Below are 11,741 nucleotides of genomic sequence, written 5' to 3'. Positions count from 1 at the left end.
AATGCCCAACTTTACACTAGAAAATAATATGTTTACAGCCTGGTACAAAAAGTGTTTTTGGTCTGTACAGCTTGTACAACTGTGAGGGGTTGAATTTTTTTGTAACTCATCCGTTTAAATTATATTAAGCCTTAAAGTTCTGCATAATTAAGGGCGTGACCACTTGAGTGAGGGGTAAACGGCCACTGCTGTCACTAGAATTGAGCTAGGCGGGCGTGGTTTCAGCCACCTCAGCTTCACCCATTTCCCGCCAGTAGTTGTAACGGGCCACCATTCGTCAAACTTTTATGACCCCCTCCCCCACCCGTTGACAGGTCGTGTTTTATGACCCCTTTGACAGGGGGCGGGACCATCAATCAAAATCTGTACAAGTTGTCAACTTTAGACAGAGAATGTTTAATGGTTTTATGACCATGATGTCATTTAGAGTGATTGTTTTTCCTGAGTGTGTTTTATGTCAAGCGTATGCTGTCATGTTTAATGACGGCTCGTGTTTTTGACATTTGGTGTTTATTGACATTTGATGTCAGCTCTCAACCATCCTCCCTCCTTTGCTCGCCCCGTGCGCTTCTCAATACTGCCTGTCACACCGCGGGTGTGTTGTTGAATCTAAAGTTTTGCAACAGCATAAGTTTATTTAAAGGCAATCACTAATCATATATATATATATATATATATATATATATATATATATATATATATATGTGATTAGGTGTAACTGGCTACGCTTAAAGCCGATGTTTTCTATCGAACTAGTCTATTTTCTGTTCAGACACAAAGTTTTCTGATGCTGATATTATGACAGTGTGTGTTTGTGTGGGGGTCGTGTGATGTAATCTTTGAAAGTTTATGACCGAACCTTTATTGGGGAGCGACAAGAGATCTCCCGGACTCAGTTTGGATGGAGCAGAGCTGTTATACTCGAGTCTATTGGTATGTATGTGTTTCGCAGTGTTCGTTCCAGTATTTTGTCTGATTTATTTAAAAACTAAAAATTCGATCTCTGGTATTGCAGCGAAATTGTCTAAACTGGTATTAACTATTCCTGGTAAATCGCGGAGAAGAGTGGCCTGAACAAAAAAGTCAGCCCGAGACTAGAACCTCCCGCAGCGTAACAAGGAAATCTTGGAACAAAAGAGACGCCGAGTGGATCGTGTTGTGCGGTGTGTATTTATATAATCCTGTTACAATAGATTTAAACAAACTGGTTTGTTTTAATATTTTCTAATAATATGTGTTATCTGTTTACAGAATGGATATCAGAGGCAAAGCGAGTATTGTGTGTACTATTGCAAAAATATATATAGCGGATCTCCACGGTACGTTTATATTGCATAAGAAAAAAGTTGTTTTATTTAGATATTTGTCCTAATAACTTGTTTTTATCTGTTTACAGGCTAGGATACAGACCACAACACTTTGGACGTATCTTTAAAAAAGAGAAAAATCAGAGACTTTTTGGATTTGTCTGGGACATTTTAAACATTTTGTGGCAAATTGGATTTAAAACATTTCGGATACTGGATACACGTGTTTGATTTGTCCACAGAGCTTGTTTAAGACGTCTTCACCTCATTTTAGGGTTTATTTTTAATTAAAGGCTTCTTAAAACATGTTTGAAAATGTGTATATTATACAATGAGTATTATATTGACTGCTCTGACAAAAATAAATTATTATTTCAGATTTTAGGTCAATTGACTGCGTGTGTTTTATGTCAAGCGTATGCTGTTATGTTTAATGACGGATCGTGTGTGACAGCTCGTGTTTTGGCATTCGATGTCAGCTCTCACCCTTCCTCCCTCCTTCTCACAAGCCATGCATTCTTTCACAGGGGTGCGTGTTGTAAAGCGAGTAGAGATTTCTAAAACTCAAAGTGGGGTCAAATAATTCCCCATTACGGTATCAAAAAAGTAAATGTTTATTTTAGATTTAGACAGATCATGAACAATGCTATGATTAAAACTGTTGTTTGTAACATCACAAGTGATTTAATTAAATATTCCGTATACGTGTATAGTTTAAGCAATGACCTGAGCCATATCCTTCGGCGCCGTCAATACTACAATATTTAGACGATAGTCTAAACTAAATAAAATTTTAAACGGTTTCAGGAACTCCGTGAATCTTTTCATAACCTGCTCTATAGTTTCACGCGTATTAAAGATCCGGCGGTGCCTGAAAAAGCGCCGGATGTGTGTTCATATATGCCGTTTTAAATTAACCTTAATAAAATGTAATTCTGTCCACTATGGCAAAATAGGGGGTTTATTTTAGATTTAGGGGATTCTTTAACCAAGGCTCTGATTAAGACATATGTATACGTGCACCGTTGGTGACAGAGAAATTATGTATGCCGTTAATAAACTTTTTAAAATGTTTTTAAGACGTCTTCAACTCATTTTAGGGGTTTATTTTTAATTAAACGCTTCTTAAAACATGTGTGAATATGTGTATATTATACAAAGAGTCTTATATTGTCTGCTCTGACAAAAATAAATTATTATTTTAGATTTTAGGACAAATGACTGCGTGTATCTTATAAATACAACTTGATATATACGTTTGTTTTGTCAATAGACTTCTTTAAAGTCACGCAAGAATAAAATATTTTAGTTGTAACTGGTTAAACTTAAATGTACTATTATCTATTTAACTATAAGCTATATTTTTCTGATCAGATATTTTTCTGTTTCTGATGGTGGTCTTATAACAGTGTGTGAGAGATGATGATGGTTGTTCACAGCAGGTGGCGGATTGTAAACTAGGGTCTTTTTAAAACTGTAGTGGTAAAAATGTAATAGCACACTGACAAAAATAAAGCATTTGGTTGTAACAAATTATTTAATGAAATATTCAGTATGTGTATAGCGATGAACGGTGTCAAAATCACCGGGGTCCCAACAATACTATAGTCTTTAGACTAAAGGGTATTTATTTTAATATAAATAAAATCTTAATCTTTTCGTGCACAATATTCTGATCACGCCATTAGATTGTGTTCCAGCGTTTACAATAGAGAACATACGCGGATGCGTGTTCATATAAACCGTTAAGAAACTTTTTTTAAACGATTAAAGACATTTTCAAATCATCTTCTGGGTTTTGTTTTAAATTAATGACATCTTAAAACCAACTGGGAATATGTGTTTATTACACAATAAAATGTAATTCTGGCCGCTCTGACAAAATAAGGGTTTAATTTTAGATTTAGGGAATTCTTTAATCAAGTCTCTGATTAAAACACATGAATGCGCGAACCACAGTTGCCAGAGAACGTACGCCGAGGCGCTCTTATGGCGTTAAGAACCTTTTTATTGTTTAAGACATTTTGACCCCATTTCCTGGTTTTGTGTCCGCTGTGGATCCCAACCTCTATGTGTTTATTATACAACAAATGCAATTCTGTCAGCATTTCTAGTTTAGAACGCCTCTGATTTAAACATGCGGGTTTTAAAATGAAACGGCCATGTGACTTTTATGACAAAAGCTATTTGATCTTAATTTTTTGTTTTAACATCCAAAAGTTTTTATACACATTCCATAATTAAACATCTAGGTGTGTATGAGTAAGTTTATATCTAATGTCACACGAGCAGCACCAAATCGCGCTTGTGTCTGTGTGTGTGCATCCAGTCTGTTTATGTGTGGGCGTGTTTATGAGCCCGTGTCTTTGCAAGGTGTGTGTGCGTGTGTGTGTGTGTGTGTGTGTGTGTGTGTGTGTGTGTGTGTTTGCATGGGGTCTATGATGTCTCTGTTTGTTACTAAAGTTTTGATATTAAGTCTGTGTCCTCATTGACAATAAGTAAGGGTTTTTAGATGTAGGCTTCATTACACAGATACTGATTAAATCATGTTATCCATTATTTGCGATTTAAAGAAACTTAAAAGGTTTAAGACATTTTATCTCACATTGTGGTGTTGTTTTTTAATTAATGTAACCTTAAACCCCTCTGTTATCCATTTAGGGAACAATAAAATGTTAGCAAATATTATTTATCAAAGTTGACGATGTTATAAGCCAGGATGTCACTAACGTGACAACAAACATTTATTTAAAGACAAAACATTTTAACAAAATTGCCATAGCTTACAGAGACACACTAGACTTAATAATAAAAATAAAAATATACTATTCGAACATCCTAACCTGATATTAGGTTAGATTAGGTTTTAAGGTCAATCAGCGTCTTTAGCTTTACAACTTACAGCACAACCCCCCCCCCCCCCCCCCCCCCAATGACAGGATTTTTATGAAGTGGAGCAGACCCTTGGTATGCCTGTGGAGGTTAGGTTCAACTAAGGTCAACATCTATCAGTGCATAATAAGCAAACATGAAATTATATTTTACCTATGGTTTGTTAATGATGTTGCTAGGTTTGCGTATTTTTTCTGAAACAAACTTTTCTTTTCTTTTTTTTCTTCGCTAGTGACAACTAATGTCTGAGATTTTGTAAATTCATCAGATGGTTTTACGTGTGTATTTCTTAAACAAACATGTTGCTTTTCAATCTTAGGCAGAGTTCATACGTTTTGTTTTTTCATAAGTTGTTCATAGTTTTTCTTCGCTAGTGTCAACTTATGTCAGAGATTTTTTGTAAAATCATCAGATGTTTCTTACTTGTGTATTTTCTTAAGCAAACTTTTCTTTTCAATCTTAGACAGTCTTCATACGTTTGTCTTTCGATAAGTTGTTCATAGTTTTTATGTGGTAGTGTCAACATATGTCTGAGATTTTGTGAATTCATCAGATGTTTCTTACGTGTATATTTTCTTAAACAAACATTTTTTGTTTTTCAAACTTAGTTAGGATACACACTTTTGTCTTATCTTATCATACATCTACAAATGGGGCAATGTTTGAAATAGTTTGGCCATATAGCCTCTAAATTCGGGACCAATAGATTAAAGACATTGCCCCATTTGTAGATGTATGCCTCTTAATTTATATGTGTTTTAACAAACGCATCCTCTCTTGTTTTGCGTTGTTTCATCGCATCTTTGTTGTTACATACAAAAGACTCTACACTTTATGTTAAAAGGTTTACTAAATAAAAACCTAATCAATCTTTATTATTTTGCAGACTTTGTTATGTACAACACGCTATTGGTGGTATCACCTGTTACAGATTCAAACATATTGCTATCCTAGTTTGTTTTGATGTAAAAGATTTATCAAGTAAATCTAAAATACTTTGCATTGTTGTTTTAAACAGTTAGTACTACCTTTAAGAGTTTGACAAGGTGTTACATAAACTACAGAAATGAATGAGTTTTGTTTGAATCTGATGAGTTTACAAAATCTGTCATTAGTTGACACTAACAAATAAAAACTATGAACAACTTATGAAAAGACAAACGTATGAACTCTGCCTAAGTTTGAACAGCAACATGTTTGTTTAAGAAATACACACGTAAGACCATCTGTTGAATTTACAAAATCTCAGACATCAGTTGACACTAGCTACAAGAAACTCTGAACAAATGAATGTAGAGACAAAAGTATGATGACTACCTAAGTTTGAAAAGCATAAATTTGTTTCAGAAAATACACATGTAAGAACATATGATGAAATTTACAAATCTCAGACATGAGTTGACACTAGCGAAGAAAAACTATGAACAACTTATCGAAAGACAAACGTATGAAGACTGTCTAAGATTGAAAAGAAAAGTTTGTTTAAGAAAATACACAAGTAAGAAACATCTGATGAATTTACAAAATCTCAGACATTAGTTGACACTAGCGAAGAAAAAACTTTGATCAAGTGTTTGAGGCGACAAAAGTGTGTATCCTAACTAAGTTTGAAAAACAAAAATGTTTGTTTAAGAAAATATACACGTAAGAAACATCTGATGAATTTACAAAATCTCAGACATTAGTTGTCGCTAGCGAAGAAAAAACTTTGATCAGGTGTTTGAGGCGACAAACGTGTGTATCCTAACTAAGTTTGAAAAGAAAAGTTTGTTTCAGAAAAAATACGCAAACCTAGCAACATCATTAACAAACCATAGGTAAAATATAATTTCATGTTTGCTTATTATGCACTGATAGATGTTGACCTTAGTTGAACCTAACCCCCACAGGCATACCAAGGGTCTGCTCCACTTCATAAAAATCCTGTCATTGGGGGGGGTTTTGTGCTGTAAGTTGTAAAGCTAAAGACGCTGATTGACCTTAAAACCTAATCTAACCTAATATCAGGTTAGGATGTTCGAATAGTATATTTTTATTTTTATTATTAAGTCCAGTGTGTCTCTGTAAGCCATGGCAATTTTGTTAAAATGTTTTGTCTTTAAATAAATGTTTGTTGTCACGTTAGTGACATCCTGGCTTATAACATCGTCAACTTTGATAAATAATATTTGCTAACATTTTATTGTTCCCTAAATGGATAACAGAGGGGTTTAAGGTTACATTAATTAAAAAAGAACACCACAATGTGAGATAAAATGTCTTAAACCTTTTAAGTTTCTTTAAATCGCAAATAATGGATAACATGATTTAATCAGTATCTGTGTAATGAAGCCTACATCTAAAAACCCTTACTTATTGTCAATGAGGACACAGACTTAATATCAAAACTTTAGTAACAAACAGAGACATCATAGACCCCATGCAAACACACACACACACACACACACACACACACACACGCACACACACCTTGCAAAGACACGGGCTCATAAACACGCCCACACATAAACAGACTGGATGCACACACACAGACACAAGCGCGATTTGGTGCTGCTCGTGTGACATTAGATATAAACTTACTCATACACACCTAGATGTTTAATTATGGAATGTGTATAAAAACTTTTGGATGTTAAAACAAAAAATTAAGATCAAATAGCTTTTGTCATAAAAGTCACATGGCCGTTTCATTTTAAAACCCGCATGTTTAAATCAGAGGCGTTCTAAACTAGAAATGCTGACAGAATTGCATTTGTTGTATAATAAACACATAGAGGTTGGGATCCACAGCGGACACAAAACCAGGAAATGGGGTCAAAATGTCTTAAACAATAAAAAGGTTCTTAACGCCATAAGAGCGCCTCGGCGTACGTTCTCTGGCAACTGTGGTTCGCGCATTCATGTGTTTTAATCAGAGACTTGATTAAAGAATTCCCTAAATCTAAAATTAAACCCTTATTTTGTCAGAGCGGCCAGAATTACATTTTATTGTGTAATAAACACATATTCCCAGTTGGTTTTAAGATGTCATTAATTTAAAACAAAACCCAGAAGATGATTTGAAAATGTCTTTAATCGTTTAAAAAAAGTTTCTTAACGGTGTATATGAACACGCATCCGCGTATGTTCTCTATTGTAAACGCTGGAACACAATCTAATGGCGTGATCAGAATATTGTGCACGAAAAGATTAAGATTTTATTTATATTAAAATAAATACCCTTTAGTCTAAAAACTATAGTATTGTTGGGACCCCGGTGATTTTGACACCGTTCATCGCTATACACATACTGAATATTTCATTAAATAATTTGTTACAACCAAATGCTTTATTTTTGTCAGTGTGCTATTACATTTTTACCACTACAGTTTTAAAAAGACCCTAGTTTACAATCCGCCACCTGCTGTGAACAACCATCATCATCTCTCACACACTGTTATAAGACCACCATCAGAAACAGAAAAATATCTGATCAGAAAAATATAGCTTATAGTTAAATAGATAATAGTACATTTAAGTTTAACCAGTTACAACTAAAATATTTTATTCTTGCGTGACTTTAAAGAAGTCTATTGACAAAACAAACGTATATATCAAGTTGTATTTATAAGATACACGCAGTCATTTGTCCTAAAATCTAAAATAATAATTTATTTTTGTCAGAGCAGACAATATAAGACTCTTTGTATAATATACACATATTCACACATGTTTTAAGAAGCGTTTAATTAAAAATAAACCCCTAAAATGAGTTGAAGACGTCTTAAAAACATTTTTAAAAGTTTATTAACGGCATACATAATTTCTCTGTCACCAACGGTGCACGTATACATATGTCTTAATCAGAGCCTTGGTTAAAGAATCCCCTAAATCTAAAATAAACCCCCTATTTTGCCATAGTGGGCAGAATTACATTTTATTAAGGTTAATTTAAAACGGCATATATGAACACACATCCGGCGCTTTGTCAGGCACCGCCGGATCTTTAATACGCGTGAAACTATAGAGCAGGTTATGAAAAGATTCACGGAGTTCCTGAAACCGTTTAAAATTTTATTTAGTTTAGACTATCGTCTAAATATTGTAGTATTGACGGCGCCGAAGGATATGGCTCAGGTCATTGCTTAAACTATACACGTATACGGAATATTTAATTAAATAACTTGTGATGTTACAAACAACAGTTTTAATCATAGCATTGTTCATGATCTGTCTAAATCTAAAATAAACATTTACTTTTTTGATACCGTAATGGGGAATTATTTGACCCCACTTTGAGTTTTAGAAATCTCTACTCGCTTTACAACACGCACCCCTGTGAAAGAATGCATGGCTTGTGAGAAGGAGGGAGGAAGGGTGAGAGCTGACATCGAATGCCAAAACACGAGCTGTCACACACGATCCGTCATTAAACATAACAGCATACGCTTGACATAAAACACACGCAGTCAATTGACCTAAAATCTGAAATAATAATTTATTTTTGTCAGAGCAGTCAATATAATACTCATTGTATAATATACACATTTTCAAACATGTTTTAAGAAGCCTTTAATTAAAAATAAACCCTAAAATGAGGTGAAGACGTCTTAAACAAGCTCTGTGGACAAATCAAACACGTGTATCCAGTATCCGAAACGTTTTAAATCCAATTTGCCACAAAATGTTTAAAATGTCCCAGACAAATCCAAAAAGTCTCTGATTTTTCTCTTTTTTAAAGATACGTCCAAAGTGTTGTGGTCTGTATCCTAGCCTGTAAACAGATAAAAACAAGTTATTAGGACAAATATCTAAATAAAACAACTTTTTTCTTATGCAATATAAACGTACCGTGGAGATCCGCTATATATATTTTTGCAATAGTACACACAATACTCGCTTTGCCTCTGATATCCAATCTGTAAACAGATAACACATATTATTAGAAAATATTAAAACAAACCAGTTTGTTTAAATCTATTGTAACAGGATTATATAAATACACACCGCACAACACGATCCACTCGGCGTCTCTTTTGTTCCAAGATTTCCTTGTTACGCTGCGGGAGGTTCTAGTCTCGGGCTGACTTTTTTGTTCAGGCCACTCTTCTCCGCGATTTACCAGGAATAGTTAATACCAGTTTAGACAATTTCGCTGCAATACCAGAGATCGAATTTTTAGTTTTTAAATAAATCAGACAAAATACTGGAACGAACACTGCGAAACACATACATACCAATAGACTCGAGTATAACAGCTCTGCTCCATCCAAACTGAGTCCGGGAGATCTCTTGTCGCTCCCCAATAAAGGTTCGGTCATAAACTTTCAAAGATTACATCACACGACCCCCACACAAACACACACTGTCATAATATCAGCATCAGAAAACTTTGTGTCTGAACAGAAAATAGACTAGTTCGATAGAAAACATCGGCTTTAAGCGTAGCCAGTTACACCTAATCACATATATATTTATATATATATATATATATATATATATATATATATATATATATATATATATATATATATATATATATATATATATATATATGATTAGTGATTGCCTTTAAATAAACTTATGCTGTTGCAAAACTTTAGATTCAACAACACACCCGCGGTGTGACAGGCAGTATTGAGAAGCGCACGGGGCGAGCAAAGGAGGGAGGATGGTTGAGAGCTGACATCAAATGTCAATAAACACCAAATGTCAAAAACACGAGCCGTCATTAAACATGACAGCATACGCTTGACATAAAACACACTCAGGAAAAACAATCACTCTAAATGACCGGTCATAAAACCATTAAACATTCTCTGTCTAAAGTTGACAACTTGTACAGATTTTGATTGATGGTCCCGCCCCCTGTCAAAGGGGTCATAAAACACGACCTGTCAACGGGTGGGGGAGGGGGTCATAAAAGTTTGACGAATGGTGGCCCGTTACAACTACTCCCGCCTCTTTACCCATTTTTGGTTCTCCGCGAGTGATGCACGGTAACGCGCTGCCTAGATGGCGCGGCAGGTAATGCCTACTTTAAGCTTCAAAAACGATCTTCCCAAACCAATGGGTGACTTCACGGACACTACGTCCATATTTTTTACAGTCTATGGTTTGGTTACATGTTTGGGACGATGGAAACCAAGCCAATTTTAAACCACAGGAATTAGACTCCAGTTTTATGGAACAAATACTTAGCAATAGTGTTAAATGATAAATTTGCACATGGCTTGTTTTAAAACATATTAACTTTTTCCCAGCCAGCATTTTTTGAAAAAGTGGCCAGACAGCACCAGCATTTTTAATGATTTTCACAAAAGTTTAATCCCTTGCAGAAAATGTTCTTCTTAAAATATATAAACATATCAAATGAAAGAACAAAGTTCTCTTTTTATCACCTCTCAAATATGGATAAGTTTCTTCAAAAACATCAAATTTTGAGCAAAAAGCTGGGATAATTCCATTGTTGTGAAGGACTTTTGATAGAGATCAGATTCAGAGCAATGATCAAAACATACACGGACATACAGCTGTGTGTCATAGGGCGATACTTCCGGGTTTTATACGTTTTGGAAGAACATCCTCCACCTGATGGATAATAGCGGTATTGCGGAAAGCCAGAAATACTCGTCGTTGGCAGGGAAGCATTTTCTCTTAATTGATGAGTTAACTAGTCCAGTGGTTCCGAAGGCCGGGAGATGGTGCCAGGGGGGCCCCAGTTTTATGACATTTTATAAAATACATTAATTTATCATGAATTCTGTCATTAAACCTAAATAAAAATGAGGCTACTAACCAACAGCACTACTTTGTATAATTTAATATGTTAATATGGCAGTGAAAGAGTTAAAAAGCCATATAGACATATAAACAACAATAAAACCTGATTCCCCCCACAGTGGGACTTTAAAAATGGTTAAAATATGAACCGCAGCTGTCATCAGGGTAGTTCCCTTTAATAAGCTCTTAATATGTACCAATAGGTACAGATATACATTTGGTACCAATATGTACCTATGATGTACTAAAATTGTCACTTACTAAAATTGTTCAAAGCTGTGTACTTTTTGAAAGGGTACCCCGGTCTTCCGAACAACAAAATATCAAGGTTCAAGGTGTCATGTATGTGGCTTATCATGTCAAAATATGAGTGCATCATGCGTGTCATGTCAAAATACGTGCTTGCTGCATACACGTCGAAAGGGTTCATGATAAAAGAGATGCTCACGTCTCGTGAGACACGTACTAAATACTAAACTCTGATTACACAGGAGATTAAGCGAGTATCTGGCAAACGCAAACATCTTTTTTATCATGAACCCTTACGAAGCATCTGTAGCAGGCACGTATTTTGACATGACGCGTAATGCACATAGGTTCACATGCATAAAACACATATTTTGTCATGACGAGCCACAAACATGACAATGTTTTGATGAGTTTCGCATTTGTGCCTCGTCGGAAAATAAGTCACGAGCCGCAACTGGTACGTACCACCCCAGTTACTGCTAGGGGTGGGCAAAAAAATCGATTCTTAGATGAATCGCGATTCGGACGTGG

At 35.1% G+C, this 11,741-nt stretch overlaps 1 long non-coding RNA gene across 2 annotated transcripts; it reads right to left on the bottom strand.

Annotated features, from left to right (window-relative positions):
• Positions 1–8,738: 8,738 nt before the first annotated feature.
• LOC135730643 (uncharacterized) lies at positions 8,739–9,567 on the bottom strand. Of its 2 annotated transcripts, XR_010526032.2 has the most exons (4): positions 9,416–9,567; positions 9,186–9,333; positions 9,030–9,097; positions 8,739–8,952 (listed from the first exon to the last, which is right to left on the bottom strand). It is a non-coding gene; the product is annotated as an uncharacterized lncRNA (long non-coding RNA). The 2 variants fall into 2 exon arrangements; XR_010526030.2 differs by having other exon boundaries at positions 9,186–9,567.
• Between the last annotated feature and the right edge of the window lie 2,174 nt (positions 9,568–11,741).

Source organism: Paramisgurnus dabryanus, chromosome 20, assembly GCF_030506205.2.
Source record: "Paramisgurnus dabryanus chromosome 20, PD_genome_1.1, whole genome shotgun sequence".
Lineage (NCBI taxonomy): Eukaryota > Metazoa > Chordata > Actinopteri > Cypriniformes > Cobitidae > Paramisgurnus > Paramisgurnus dabryanus.
This window is presented reverse-complemented; position numbering and strand designations above follow the sequence as displayed.